Below are 16,650 nucleotides of genomic sequence, written 5' to 3' on the forward strand. Positions count from 1 at the left end.
TATGATTGTGACAGTAGGCAATTGATCAATGTCACATGAGATCTGTGAGCAAATGGAAGCCAAAACGTTGACTGTCTTAGGCACTCTAAAGGTAAATAAACCGCAGATCCGAGATGAATTCAAACCAAACAGAAAGCGCACAGTAGAATCTGCATTTTTTGGGCATAACGAAGGAGAGACAATTTCATCTTATGTTCTGCGGAAGTTCGAGCTGTTGTTGGCTTTCATCTATGTCCCACGATCAGAAAATTGGTACTCAAAAGAGAAAACTTGTAATGATGATTGATTACACAAAAGGAGGAGTGGGCGCACTGGACCAAATGTGCGCCAACCATTGTTTATCATGGCGAACACGAAGATGGTCACTATCTGTATTTTATGCCACTTCAAACATACTAGAAGCCAATACTGCTGTTTTACTTCAGCGCACCAAACAACCTGATCAAACTCATGATTTAAAGAGAAGATAATTGCTACAGAGGCTTGGAATGGATTTAGTAAAACCCCATATACAACGTCGAGATGACCTAGCCCTTTATCGTGAACTGAGAGATGTTGTTAAACTTGATGGTACTCCTCTTGCCTCAACACCTTCAGAGCCAGAACCCATGAGGTAAACAAGATGCTACAAGTGTGCCAGAAATGCGGACAAGAAAACCATAATAGTCTGTGAAAAATGTTCGAAATATGTTTGTCACGATCACAGATTTTCAGTGTGCCACAATTGCTCGTAATCACATCTAAAATGCGTAAAAATGTTTATAGCATTCAGTGATAAAAGTGCAATTAAAAATAAAATGTCTTTAAATTACAGTATCGTTTAACTTATTGGGGTAATCCGAGACCCCAATAGAGTATTAATGTATGAACATTTCACTAGAGTAATTAAGAGTTGTATAAGTAACAATCAAATACAACGGACTCTCAAACAGGAAATTCAGTGGTCATGTTGTACTGTCAGTTCCATTCTAAAAACTCTAGCTGGAAAAGTTTGAATGCAGTCGAGCTGAATATTTTTCAGTAACTAAACCTAGCTTAACTTTAAATCTATAAAAATTATGAATATTATAAATTGTTAGACAACAGTGTTATTAAATAATACGTGTCCGAGAAAGAGGCCGTTCAGATGCTGCTGACTGTGCCTAGAGTGGTTGACAGTAGATTTTCCATTCGTTGGTCCACTACGCCCATTTATAAATACGTCCAGAGAGGAAGCCAGATGAGACATTTGGCACTGAACTTAGTCAAATGCCGGCATGCGCTCTGCATCGGATGATGTCAGAGCTGTGTAACTACCAGAGGCGTATTTTCGGTAAAAGTATAAAGTGAACTCGCGAGGACTGTACACCATCCTTGATTGCTTAGATTTCACGGAAGCATCTGTTTTGGTGCTGCCCGTAACGTTGACACATTTGCGTAGCAAGTGGTGAGATTATTTTACCCTACTGTGGAGAGATATTAACTTTCATAATTAGAAGTCAGGGGAATAGACCATTTTACTTGGAACATACTGTAGAGTTCGCACTTGAACTGCTAATCATGCTGTTTCTGATAGGATCATTATTATTATTATATTACGTTTGTTCATGTGAACATTTACTGAACATATTAATCAGTTAGACCTCAAAACTTTCATTTATAGTCATAGTTCCTGACCCCACTGAGTAAGTCGCTGGAAGGAAAATTTTCTTCCAGTGAGCACAAGAGGAATGTGGAACCTTTATAGTGGAAATTATGGTCAGTATGTTCTTCCCACATATGGTGCACCGGCCGGGAGGCTAAATAGTGAAGGTGATACGTACAAAACAAGGTAGAAATTTACATGATACCGAAGTGAAATATGCCGAAAGCAGTATGGGAACAGTGCTAGGATTTGACCGCGAGTGTACAAACTAGATTGTGCATGTTAACCACAGTAGCGTTGTTCGTGACGGAAGAAGGATGAATACGACACTAGATCGCTGCTACCACCGGCGTCGCCACATCCTCAACGCACAGCTGTTACTGCTGCCTGCATTACGTCACTGTGCGTCGCATCACGTTTGCTAATACACCACGCCGCATCGCTTGTTGAGGTCAGGCAATTACGTCAAGAATATTTAAGGTATCTGTTAACTGCTTCTAACAGACTATTTAAAATGGAATCTAGTGAAAAGTAAAAAGTGAAAGTTAAGGTGGAACTAGTTTCTGACGATGGATCCTCAGAAGTAGAAAAAAATTAATGTGGATCCATGAAAGTAATAAATCCAGAGTCGTAATGTAATTTGTGAAAAGTTGAATCGGAAGTAAGTTTCGATGTTACTGCGAACTTAGAACCAACTTCTGATAATGATGTAATTGAAACTGAGGTCAAAGACAAAAAAAATGGAATTAATAGAGTTATCAGATTACGAAACTCAGTTCAATATGCCTGAAATCCCGCAAAGTTAGGCAGTGCTATAAACTTCTTTAAAACCGGTAAATATGCCAAGTCGAAAAGTAGAGGTACAAAACTGGATGCAATTACTGCTTTCTAAACTTGAATCGCATCATAAAGAACAGAACAATAAGATGGAGTCAAATAGTTAACAGTTAAACAGTAAGATTGAATCTATTTGCTAAGAGCTAAAGGACAAAATGACGTCAAAACTGAATGACTTAAACTGTAAAATTGATTCTAATCACGATGATGTGCAAGTACATGTAGAGCCACAGCTAACTAAGTAGCATAATATTTTCATAACCAAAATTAGTGAAGTTCAACAGGATTTCAAAGACGCAGGAGAACTTATGGAATGGAGGTTGTCAGAAAGAATAGGCAATGCATCCAAATGTTGCTCTAGTCGATTTGAAGAAGTAACTATTAAGGAAAATGCTTATGAAAAGGATATTAAGAAAGTAGAATCTGACTGTGTCAAATTATATGAGAATGCTGATAATTTTTTTTGTCAGAATGGTAGCAATGGAACTACAGGAAGAAGAACTAAATACTAGGTTTACTAACATACAAAATAGAGTAACCTTTGGTAGGTCTTACAATACTACTGTACAGTATGTTGCTTCAGCTAACGTCTCTTTCATCGGATATCGTCAATTTCTACGTTTTGATCCAGACAAACAAATTCACCCATTAGAGTTCTGGAATGATTTTGAGAAGGTTTTGCCAATTGTATGGTCAGAATGTGTGAAAATTTCTTTCATTAGAGGAGATGCTTTGCGATGATCAGTTGACTTAATGACTAGATGCAGAACTCCTTCCAAATTTGAAACTTCATTTCATAATGACTGCTGCTTCCACAACAAACAAAATGAAGTTTTAACAGAGTTTTGGAGTTATAAAATGTTTGCTCGAAGTCGTAAAGCACCAAACTAGTTCTCTAGAAAGTGGGTTTCTGGGTGTCACATCTGACGGAAAATTTGAAACCAGAAATGATTATCATGGGACTAAAGCTCTCTTGGTACTGCCACAAAACAATCATTTCTGCACTTAGAGATAATGTGGATAGGTTCACTGTGTAACTGGTGCTAGTAGAAAGAGCAGCTATTGTTGAGGAGCAGGTGCAAAATAATAACAGATCTGATAACAATAAATAACAGAAATAGTGACAGTGGTAACGTGAGTGTTAGAAGTATCGAGGTTCAGAATACACGAACTAATTACCGTGGTCAAGGCCATAGCAAAGTAAGAGGATGTAAACAGTTACCGCACTTTCGCAATAATTACTAAGACGAAAGCAGAAATTAAATAATGCGCTGCAGAGACCAGGCGGGGAGCCAAGTGCTACCTAATCTGATTCTAAATCGAAGGAACACCACGTCACGTGCATAGGAAACTAAGTCACGTCTATGAGGAAACTGGTGCTCTCGAGGTGGAAACAGTAACATAACCAGTAACAAAAACACAGGCGACAGTCAGTCAGCAAACCCAAACCAAAAACAGGGATAACGAAATAGGAAGCGACAGTACCAGTGATGTGCTAAGGCACTCGCGCTATATGGCTGACAGCATTTTGGACAGATTAGAGAAATGGGTCTAGAAGCAAAAGGAAAACGCAACAGATAAAAAGGAGGGATAAATTAATGGGTTTGAATGAGACGAAGATGAAGTAAAAGCAGATATCTTCGATAATAATAGTAATATAAAGACTAATGTTTCGGTCGAGTAAGTAGAGCCAGTTTTGCAAGATTCTGGTGAGGAGGAGTTGAAGGATGAAGGGGGTAGCAATAATAATGAGGCCAAGGAACATACTAGCTGTACTGACTTGCCACAAATTGTAAAAGCTGGTGACGGTGTTATATATATGGATGATGCATAGGGACGTAATTCCTTAAAAGTAGAGAGTAGTTTAGCTGCTTTGCAGCAAACGGAAGTAGAGGAAGTCGTCATGATCTTTTGTTTAAAATTGGTGGAGAGATTGGAAAAAAGAGTTGAGAATGTAATGACTGATGTCCCCGAGAATCTTAGTGTAAATGTACTTGCAGCTGAACAAAATAACTTGATCTAGGAACAGAGTGAAAGTTATTTATTACAAGACGTTCATGAGGAACCTGTTCAGACTACAATAACTCACCCCACTATAAAAACCAACTTGTCAGGAGTAACACTGTGTTGTCTTCTTGATAGTGGCAGAAAAGCAAGCATTCTTTGATTCAAATCCTAATAAGTATGTACTAACTGGCATGAAAGTAAGTGATTTAAGAACAATAGATGCTACTGGGAAAATTTCTAAGACAGTACAGCTCGAAGCTTTGATACCATTTGGTATGGGTGACATAATAATGGATCCTCCTTGTTTCATTGTGATCCGTTTAGGTGTGGGTATGTTAATTGGTACAGATATCTTAAGAGAATATCAAGAAAAGATTGATTCTCTACAGGACCGCCGGCCGGTTTGGCCTTGGGGTTCTAGGCGCGTCAGTATGGAACCGCGTGACCGCTACGGTTGTAGGTTCGAATCCTGCCTCCGGCATGGGTGTGTGTGATATCCTTAGGTTAGTTAGGTTTAAGTAGGTCTAAGTTCTAGGGGACTGATGACCACAGATGTTGAGTCCCATAGTGCTCAGAGCCATTTTAATTTTTTTCTCCAGGACCACTTAGTATTAGCCTAACTTATTATTGGGTAATTGCAGTAATAATGAAGCATGAGAATTGCCTATTAGAGTAACGAGGAATGAGTGAGGAATAAGGGATGCTTACGGGAAGGTACTGAATTAAGTAGTAATGGGCCAGATGCTAATGCGGAAAGAAACTACATCTCAGAAGAGATAGAGGCAAAGGTACAAATCAAATCTGACAAACAGAGAGGAAAATATTAACCACTCGCCATAACGTATTTCCGAATACTCCTGGTGAGGTTAAGGGGTATGAGGGCCATGAATCTAAAGACTGGTCAGGTTTCTTTCAAGAAACTCTATTATATACATGTTAAAAGTTTCGAGAAGGCAAGCGGTTAAGGAAGAAATTCAACGTATGTTGGCATGGGGTGTCATTGAGCAAGCAAATAGTGAACATAATAAACACGTTGTTGTACCTAAGTGTGATGGAAGCGTTAGATTAGCGCTGGACCCGCCCCAACTACTTGGAATTGTAACAAGAGAGAGTAACCCTCCCTAAAATATGGATGAACTAATACAAACGTTCCGAGGGTTTATGTGTCTTACGTCAACAAACAAAACTTACGGATACTAGGATTTGCCGCTGGCGAAAGAATCTCGTAAAAGATACAGTCTTTTTGTATGAGGGAGAGTGCTACCAATATAAAATGGTCCCATTTGTATTAAATATTTCTGTATGTGTTTTTGTAAGAGTAATAGCTCATGTACTGGGGCAGGAATTGTCAGATCAAGTAACTATTTATGTAGATAATATACTTTTGGGAACTCCCACATCGGAAGAACATATCGATCTACCAGAGAGGGTTCTAGAAGCTATAGAAATATGAGGTATTAAATTAAAGTTAGAAAAGACTGAGTGTGTAAAAGACAAAATAAAATTCTTGGGAACTGAAATCAGAAGCGAACGTGTATCACCTGATCCTTCCAAACTATCACTCACTGAAAAAATTGAAGACCCCAGGAATAGAAACTAGCTCAAGTCAACGTTGATTTATTCTGATTCTACAGCCGTTTGGTTAAAGATCACTTGTTGTCTGCACCTTGCCTGCTCCACTTGTTGGAGAAGAATACCCCATGGGTTTGAGTGTAGAGTGCCGGTCTGCTTTTCAATAATTAAAAAATATTTGATGAGTGGTCCGCTATTACATCATCAGGATTTTTCGAACCCATTTTGCATATCAGTTGATGCTAGTGGTTATGGGATTGCAGTAGAGGTGTTTCAGATGTAAACAGAAGGCGACCAACAAGTACATAAAACAATCGCACTTGCGAGTCGTTCACTGCAACCTGATGAACGAAATTGTGGGATTTCGGAATTAGAGGCACTGGCTATCGTGTTTAGTGTTCAAACGTTTGAGCATTATTTGTTAGGGCACAAAGTGCTAATCCACAGTGATAACAAGGCAATTAGGTTTTTAAAAACTTGCAACTTGAGACACGCAAGATAACCAGGTTTGCTATGAACCTTCAGCAGTTTGAACTTGAGATTAAATACATACAAGGGAAGAACAGTATCGTAGCAGAGAGATATCAAGAAGTCCTGAGTTATGCAGGGGATCATAAATTCCATTAGCAGATGGGAATGAAGTGAATATCTTGGTGATACATTAGCTCAAGGAGGAAAGTGCCTGGAAGAAGTATGTAAAAATTTAAGAAGGGAACAAAACGGTGATGAACAGTTGAGATTAGTCAGAAGCCAGTTTGGAGTCTATAATTATCCAAAAGTAGCGCAGTAATATTGCCTACATAAAGCGAATTCTCTTCTGAAGAAAGAGGTTAGAAACAGCTGAATGAAATATATCTTTACCATCACAAGATGTAGATCTGCTTATAGATTACGTACCTCTACTATTTGGCCACTTGGGGCAAAGGATTGCATTGCTAAAGAGAATTATTGATTTTCGACAACATGTATCATTGAGTAGCAAGAAGGCAAATTAAGTGAAAAAGTGAAATTCGGCAAAGTGTATCGTATAGTAGCAAGAAGGATATCATCCTGTGTTGTTTGTCAAAAGATGGGTGCAGTAAATAATATAGTGCAGGAAGATATGCACAATTTAGAACCACGTGAACCACTGGAATTAAGTCCAATGGATATTTTTCACCCTCCATGTAACCATGTTTTGTGGAGATTGACCGTTTTAACAATAATGTCAAACTATATACAATAAGGAGAGATAACGCCTAAACAGTGATAGACAAACTAGAAAAGGAATCTTTACTAAAGATTTGCAGGTCTAAGAATCTGTTATCGGACAATGGTACACAGTTGGGATCTGAAAACTTTAAAGCATATCTAGTAAAGGCCTGAATTCGCCATATAAGGATCTCAGGGTATTTTACACAAGGAAATATGAGCAACAGGGTATGTCTGTGTTAAACTGATTGTGTAAAACGTGTGTAAAACAACATCAAAAGTAATGAAATACACTGAAGACTAGCCCAAAATGTGACTATTTAACACCTGTGGTAACTTTCAGAGCTTATTAGCTATGGTTCATATAAGAAATTTGCAAAGTTTGTGATTCAAGGTCATTAATGAAGTAAAATATCCTATTTTGTGAACTCATGTATTTCCAATAATCGTTCTGAAAAATTTAATAATAGTTTTTCAACTTAGAAAATAAAAACGAGGAAAAAGTGTTTCTGGCAACTTCATAATTAGTTACTTCAATTGTAGAATGCAAGTAGATTATGGAATGTGTTTCGTCTTTCCTTAGACGTAAGTTGAGAACAGAAGCTTAGGATGTATTATCTGTTTCTCATGGACATTGAGGCCTCATGAAAGGCAGCCTACAAGCTGCAAGCAAGCAAGGATGACACGATCTACGCGGAATCCACCCCTTTCCCTTTTGGATAGAATATCATGAACAAAGGCAAACATATTGACTTCCCATCCTCTACCTTAAATGGTTTAGTGAAAGTAGTCGGTACGGACTCTCACATTGGTGCCTACGATTGTGATTAAATGAGTGTGTACTGAAAGGTGAAAAGTTTTTCTGTTTCCATTTCAGATAAAGACTGAAAAAAATATTGTAATAATCAAATAATCTATTTTTTATTTGTATTATTTATGTCATGAATGTTCTTTTTTTCTTTCGCCCACCTTTCAGCAGTGTTTCAGAAATGAAAGCAATATCTGTATACTTACGGCCGTAAATTATTAGCTTCTCAGGGCATTCACACAAGGTTGGCGCCGGTGGCGACACCAACAACGTGCTGACATGAGGAAAGTTTCCAACCGATTTCTCATACACAAACAGCAGTTGACCGGCGTTGCCTGGTGAAACGTCGTTGTGATGCCTCGTGTAAGGAGGAGAAATGCGTACCATCACGTTTCCGAATTTTATAATGGTCGGACTGTTGCCTATCGCGATTGCGGTCTATGGTATAGCGACACTGCTGCTCGCGTTGGTCGAGATCCAATGACTGTTAGCAGAATATGGAATCCGTGGGTTCAGGAGGGTAATACTGAACGCCGTGCTGGATCCCAACAGCCTCGTATCACTAGCAGTCGAGATGACAGGCATCTTATCTGCATGGCTGTAATGAGCGTGCAGCCACGTCTCGAACTCTGAGTCAACAAAAAAATGGTTCAAATGGCTCTGAGCACTATCGGACTTAAGTTATGAGGTCATCAGTCTCCTAGAACTAAGAACTGCTGAAACCTAACCTAAGGATATCACACATATCCATGCCCGAGACAGGATTCGAACCAGCGACCGTAGCGGTCGCGCGGTTGCAGACTGTAGCGCCTGAGTCAACAGATGGGGACATCTGCAAGACTATAAACACCTGAACGAACAGTTCGACGATGGTGTACTCAACGACGAACCTGGGTGCACGAATGGCAAAACGTCATTTTTTCGGATGAATCCAGGTTCTGTTTACAGCACCATGATGGTCGCATCCGTGTTTGCCGACACCACGGTGAACGCACATTGGAAACGTGTATTCGTCATCACCATACTGGCATATCAACCGGCGTGATGGTATGCAGTGCCATTGGTTAAACCTCTTGTTCGCATTGACCGCACTTTGAACAGTGGACATTACATTTCAGATGTGTTAACGACCCGTGGCTCTACCCTTCAGTCGATCCCTGCGAAACCCTACATTTCAGCAGGATAATGCACGACCGCATGTTGGAGATCGTATACGTACCTTTCTGGATACAGAAAATGTTCTACTGCTGCACTGTCCAGCACATTCTCCGGATCTCTCACTAATTGAAAACGTCTGGTGAATGGCGGCCGAGCAACTGGTAGGTCACAATAAGCCAGTCACTACTCTTGAAGAAGCATGGGCAGCTCTGCCTGTACACGCCATCCAAGCTCTGATGACTCAATGCCCAGGCGTATCAAGGCCGATATTACGGCCAGAGATGGTTGTTCTGGGTGCTTATCTCAGGATATATTCACCCAAATTGTGCGAAAATGTAAACACATGTCAGTTATAGTATAACATCTTTGTCTAATGAATACCCGTTTATCATCTGCAATTCTTCTTGGTTTAGCAATTTTAATGACCAGGAGTGTAGTTTTCAAGTTATTTATTAAAAAAGAAATTGGAACATAAATATCCTTCTTCAAAATAGATTAACTATCATTTGTAAATGTTATAGAATGTTCTACTGGTAATTACAGCACTTGAGTACTTTAAGGAGATAATATAACTATACCAAGTATCAAGACTTCTGTGTAATTAACAATCAGTCCAAGAACTTTTAAAGAGTCAGTTAATAGATCATGTTCTATTGTTGGTACCGTTCTAAAAAATCTAGCCGGCAAAGTTTAAATGCAGTCGAGCTGAAACATGGTTCACATGGCTCTGAGCACTATGGGACTTAACAGCTGTGGTCATTGGTCCCCTAGAACTTAGAACTATTTAAACCTACCTAACCTAAGGACATCACACACATCCATGCCCGAGGCAGTATTCGAACCTGCGACCGTAGCAGTCTCGCGGTTCCGGACTGCGCGCCTAGAACCGCGAGGAGCTGAAACATTTTCAGTCACTAAAGCCAACTTAACCTCATTTACATACAACTTATGAAGATTGTAAATAGTTACACAACAGAGTTCTTAAATAATACGTGTCTGAGAAAGAAATCATTCAGATGCTGCTACCTGTGACATCAGTCGTTGACAGCAGACGTTCCGTTCAGCGGTCTGCTGCGCCCACATGCTATTAATACAGCAAGAGAGGCAGTGAGAGGAGACACTTCGCACCGAGTTATCAATCTGTCCACCTCAGTCAACGCCGGCATACGCGCTGCCTCATATGATGTCAGAGCTAGGCACCTACCAAAGAAACATTTTGGGTAAAAGTAGCAAGTGAACTCGCGAGGGCTGTACATCGTCCTTGAACGCATTTCAGGGAAGTAACTCCTTCTGTGCCGCCCGCAGCCTCGAAGAAACCGCTGTCAAGTGGTGTGATCGTTTTCCACTTTTGTGGTGAGCAATTAACTTTGATCATTAGAAATCAGGGCGATAGACCATTTTGCTTGGAGATTACCGCAGAGGCCGCCTCTGAATTGCTAAAAGTCAGAGTTGATGGTGAGATTATTATCATGAGGAATGGTTCAAAATGGTTCACATGGCTCTGAGCACTATGGGACTTAACTTCTGAGGTCATTAGTCCCATATAACTTATAACTACTAAAACCTAACTAACCTAAGGACATCACACATATCCATGCCCGATACAGGATTCGAACCTGCGACCGTAGCGATCGCGCGGTTTCAGACTGTAGCGCCTAGAACCGCTCGGCCACTCAGGCCGGCGAAACGGTACATATGGGTCTGAGCACTATGGGACTTAACTTCTGGGATCATCTGTCACCTAGAACTTAGAACTACTTAAACCTAACTAATCTAACTACATCACACACATCGATGCCCGAGGCAGGATTCGAACCTGCGACAGTAGCGGTTCCAGATTGCAGTGCCTAGAACCCCTCGGCCACTCGGGCCGGCTATGAGAAATAGTATTATGTTTGTGCGTGTGAACTTTTCCTGTATACATTAATCAGTTGGAATTCTAAACTTTTATCTGTGGTTGTAGTTCCTGCTCCCGTTGAATGAAAAGCTATTAGCAACTTTTTTCAGTGAGCACAAGAAGAATGTGGACTTTCAGACTGGAAATTACTATCAGTATGTTCTCCAACGCCTTCTGGCTGGCAGCAAAAATAGTTTTCAGGCTCTTATATAAACGAAAACGAACATGTTTTAAATTTAACCCTCCACACCGCCCAATGTGTTACAGGACGATCCGTTTGGCTTACAGAAAGTTAAAGCATCAGAAAGGGAGATTTGACGTTGCACTTGATAACGGAAGCAAGGCTGAAGAAAAACAAGACACACTCATACTCATAACATTTGTGGCTCCAGGAAAAAAGAGTTCGAAAATATAAAATGGTGTAAGATGATCGAAATTCTGAGAAAAATTGGACTCAGCTAGAGGGAGAGATGGGTAACATACAATATGAAGAAGAACCAAGAGGGAAAAATCAGACTGGAACGCCAAGAACGAAATGTTGAGATTAAAGAGAGTGTAAGACGAGGATGCAGTGTTTCGCCTCTACTGTTCAATCCATACAGCGAAGAAGCAATGATAGACATTAGAGAAAGGTTCAAGAGTGAGATTAAAATTCAGGGTCAAAGAATGTCAATGATAAGAGACACTGATGACATTACAATCCTTTTTTGAGGGTGAAGGACACTTACAGCATCTGTAGAACAGAATGAACAGTCTATGAATTAAGAATAGCGACGGAGAGTGAACTGAAGGAAGGCGAAAGTAATGAGAGACAGGACACATGGAAATATCAATAAACTTAACGTTAAAAATGGTGATCATGATGAAGACAAGGTTAAGGAATACTGTCACCTTAGCAGCAGAATAACCTTTGTTTGATTAAGCAATTAGGGCGGAAAAAGCTGACTAGCACAAGCAAAGAGGATATTCCTGACCAAAAGGGATCTCCTAGTATCCTAATTTGAGGAAGATATTTTTGACAGTGTACTTTTGGAGCGCAGCACTGTATAGTAGTGAATCATGGACTGTCGAGAAACCAGAAAACAAGCGAATCAAAGCGTTGTGAATTTGCTGCTAAACAAGAATGTTGAAACTTAGGTGGATTGATAAAGTCAGGTTGCAAGTGCTACTCTGAGATGAGGAGGTTCATACACGAGAGGAATTCATGGTGGGCCGCATTAAACCAGTCAGCTGACTGATGAATCAAAAAAATCAAAACTGTAACAAACTGCCACATACATCATCATGTTGCGGCAAAAATGTGACACACTGCTACATAGGCTAATATAGCAAGTTCCATTGCCCCAGATCACTTAAGGTTCGTCAGCTAACATAAGTTGGCTAATTTCCCCTTAAAACGTATCGGGTATCTGTATTGGGACAATGATGTTCTCTTTCAACGCTCGGGTAATTATTGTCATGTTACATGGTTAGTGCCATTACCCTGAATGCAATTGGAACAATGATGATCAGTTTTGTGATAGAGTAATGACGGTCAGTTTACAGTATTGGGCAGTAATGATTAGTTAACAGGATGGGGCTGCGATTGTCATTGGCATTGTGACTACCTCTGTCCCCAACACAAGGTTTATACAAAAGGGGAAGGCAATGATGGTCAGTTTATTGGATGAGACAATGACACTCAGGTGACGAGATACTGGCAGAAGTAAAGCTGTGAGGACCGGGCGTGAGTCGTGCTTCAGTAGTTCAGATGGTAGAGCACTTGCCTGCGAAAGGCAAAGGTCCCGAGTTCGGGTCTCGGTCGAGCACACAGTTTTAATCTGCCAGGAAGTTTCAATGACACTCACTTTACAGGATTGAGCAATGATGGTAAGTATAAATTGTGACTACCATTACCCCTCAATACTACTGAATGGAGCGATGATGGTCAGATTTAGTGAGATCACCATCATCCCCGAACATTACTGGGTGGAGGAATGATGGTTTCTTTAGATGTGGGTCAATGAAGATCAGTTTTCAGGGTGTCTACCTTTCCCCTGAATACTACTATGGAGCAAAGATGTTGAGTTAACAGGGTGACTGCCATTACAGCCACATATACACCACTAGTAACAAACTGCTGCTTAACCAGTGTAACATGAAACTGTAAGAATCTGTTCCAGTCACAACTAGATAGCAATAAAGTGATCCCTACATTGACATTTCATAGCACAATTGCAAAAAATTGCCCCGTACATTGTAATGTTAAAGCAAAATCGTAACAAATAAGCCCTCTTGTAGAACAGTTGTTACAAAATGGCCCATAAATCTCCACTGTTCCACGAAAATGTAAGGAATTGCCCCATACGTCACCAGCTAAGCAAGTTGAGAGTTATTCTGACTAGTTGTGTCCTGTTTCAACAAGGCAAATCAGTTAATGAGCAGTCTGAAACTTCTGAAGGGAAGAATTGTGCCAACGACACCAAAACACTATGTCAACAAGTTGAGATTAAGTGTTGACTAAGCATACATTACCACAAGTAAGGTTACGACCGAAATATCAACACCGTTTACATATTTGGAAACATATTACAGACTAGCAGACATGAAACGAACTTCCTTCTTTGTGCTAAGCCGTGTTCATCGTCTTCTTTGACCATTAAGTATCTTATAATTGCTATTTGGAGCTTTAGGATTAGATCTGTTATTATGTAGTACTTGGCTACGGGAAGGAAAAGATAGAGAGTCTGTAAACATTTTATAGAGCCTTGACAACATAGTTCCGTTCGGTAAATGTCGCAACATCCCTAAAGCTTTCCTTTGTCATAGCCTCATTTGGGTCTAAAATGAAAATAATGTCAACTGCCTGCTTAGCGTGTTATTTTCAGACGCCTGTGTTTTGCATCGTTATAGAAAGTTAGCTTTATAATGGGTGCTGAAACTTCCTGATGAGGCAGTATAGTATTGACATAAACCATTTTTTTGTGAGATATAAAACTGTGACCGAGGTAGACAAAATTTACTTGTGAAGCCGAGATTTATGCGCTTGTGTATGTTTTAGATTGGAAATACTGTAAGTTACATTCATTATTTAGTATTTGATTCTTGAGTACACATTTGAGATGAAAGGTTCAGCATTTGACACATACTTTTCTTTCGTGTTTTCCATAGATAGTAAAATTCGCCCAGAATCTTATGAACTTGGACAAAACTCGCAGTTTTTGGATATTTTCAATGTCGTAAAATTCAGATCGTTCAGATACCTTTGAACATGACGTTAAATTCAGACATATTCTGTGTATTGTGTTTATATGAGCATGTGTGTGAGAGAGAGAACACATGGGTGTAAGTGTATGTGAATGCATCTGTTGCTGACGAGGAAGCTTACTTATTTTAGACAAGGATGTGCTGTATGTTAGACTCTCTAGATAACCGGATGGTAAACGTTTTGTACTACAATATAAAATTGGGTTTAGTGTAATATTGGGCAGTGTCAGCAGAAGATGTAAGATGTTTCGTACTGCAAGGTAGAGTTAATACCCTAGCATAGGGGCGCCATAGTGTGTAGGTTACTCTGTAAAGAAATATTTACATTGTTGCAGGTGTCTGTTTATTTCAACACAACTTACAATTAAGTGTGGCGCTTCGAACATCACATAAACAGAGAATAACTGGAATTCAATGTGAATGATACAAAATGAGATACGGAGAACTAATACCGGCGTCAGATTCCCAAACAAGATGTAGACACAGAAATAGAACATAATGAAAGAGAAAGACTAGGACTTCAGTAAGGTAACAACTTCACTATTTGCAAGATACAGATGTAACTGAATGATAAACGGAGTGGATAAAATCGATATTTTGTAAATTGTATTTCTAAACTTGTCTTGAGCTTATCTTTGACTCTACATCCACAAACACGGGGGTGTAAGAACGGTATCTCCAATTCCGAGGCAGCACTGGATCATAAAGCAAAATTAAGGCTACCATACCTATACGATGAGATCAGTAGAGAATATGCATATGAAGCTAGTATGGTATAAGAATGAGACAGAATATCGCAAGTGTTGAACCCCTGCTATTACCTTTGCAGTTAATTAGCATCCTGAATCAAAGAAGGTCGCTGCGTGAACGTGATTAATGAAGCAGCACACGAAGAACAGGCAGCTAGCAGCAATGGACAAGTCAGAAATGAAGTACCTGTGCACAGGCGAGGTTCACCTAAGCTCGTATTGGTTAACTCTTAGAGAGATGTTCGGCGCTAGTACTATAGGGAATCAACTCGCAGATCTGCATTTACATATATGCTGTACAAGCCACCTTGTCCCATGTGGCGGAGAGGATACTTTGCATGTTCCCCGATTCCAACCCACCCAACCCCCTTTCAGGCTACACACACACACACACATACACAAACACACACACGAATGGTACACGAGTTGTATGGCTATCACAAAAATCTTTGGCCTGCCTTATATACAGTATGAGTTAAAGCATACTCCGGAAAGGTCAGTGTATGAAATAGCTACTACAAACCAGCGTCAGAGAATGTGTCGATCCTGTATGTGAAACAAGACTTAAAAAATCCGGTCACATTTGCACTTTTAAAAATACACTGATTCACGTTAATCAATAAAAGTCATGACACTAAAATCTGATAGCTATAGTTATCTGAGTTTTAAGACAACTTACTGTATGCAAGGTCACCGTCCTCTCACATTTCCCGTTGACAAGCACGTATCCAGTCTGGCATCTTTCAGGCAAATCAAACACTGTGTTGCTTACTTTTATCGTGGCCTGGACAGATGTTGCTGATATCGCGTCTCCGTCTAGTCCATCTGTGGTGGCCACTAGAAGCACGAACAACAGCCAGCGGTACGGCTGCATTGTCTTGTTTCACAGCCGTTCGGCACACTGGACTCTTATCAGCTGTGGAGGGCCAACAGAGCGGTAAACCGGTGGAGCCAGTTTACAAGGACGACAGCGTCTCGAGGTCACAAACCTATTCTCTGGTGAATTAAAATAACAGAGGACTGCGAAGGAGATTGTGTTGCAGGAGATACATTGACAGATTCCAATCTTGACCACGTATATCTCGAAAAAGTACTAAATATTTATTTCTCCGTTTCCGAAGTGGCTAGTGATCCGATATTCGCATCTACAAGGGCTTTCGCGGGAGTTCCGTCTGTTCGGTGTGACGTCCTCTCTCCGCCTCGTGCTGGTGTTGTCGACGCCTTGGAGCTGTTACTGCTACAGCTCGGTCGGTGGAATCGAGACGCGATGCGCGATGATGGATGTCTCCGTCGGTTAACCAGACACAAGATCTGAAAAAGCTCTTAAGAAATCGTTCCTTGCGTAATGATTAAAGTTCCTTATTAATGCGAACTGCGCACTCTGATTGTCTCTTATGGTTTGAAGTTGAATTATTATGTGTCCGGTCAACACTTTGGTGCAGTAATTGATGAATCTTCCCTCGTGTGCATCGTCCACATCACCAAAAGTGAGGAAAAAGTTCAATTGCAGATAGTATTGGTCGTTGTTTGTTCGTTGCTAAGTAAAATGGTTCGCTCTTTA

The sequence above is a fragment of the Schistocerca gregaria genome, chromosome 3 (assembly GCF_023897955.1).
Source record: "Schistocerca gregaria isolate iqSchGreg1 chromosome 3, iqSchGreg1.2, whole genome shotgun sequence".
Lineage (NCBI taxonomy): Eukaryota > Metazoa > Arthropoda > Insecta > Orthoptera > Acrididae > Schistocerca > Schistocerca gregaria.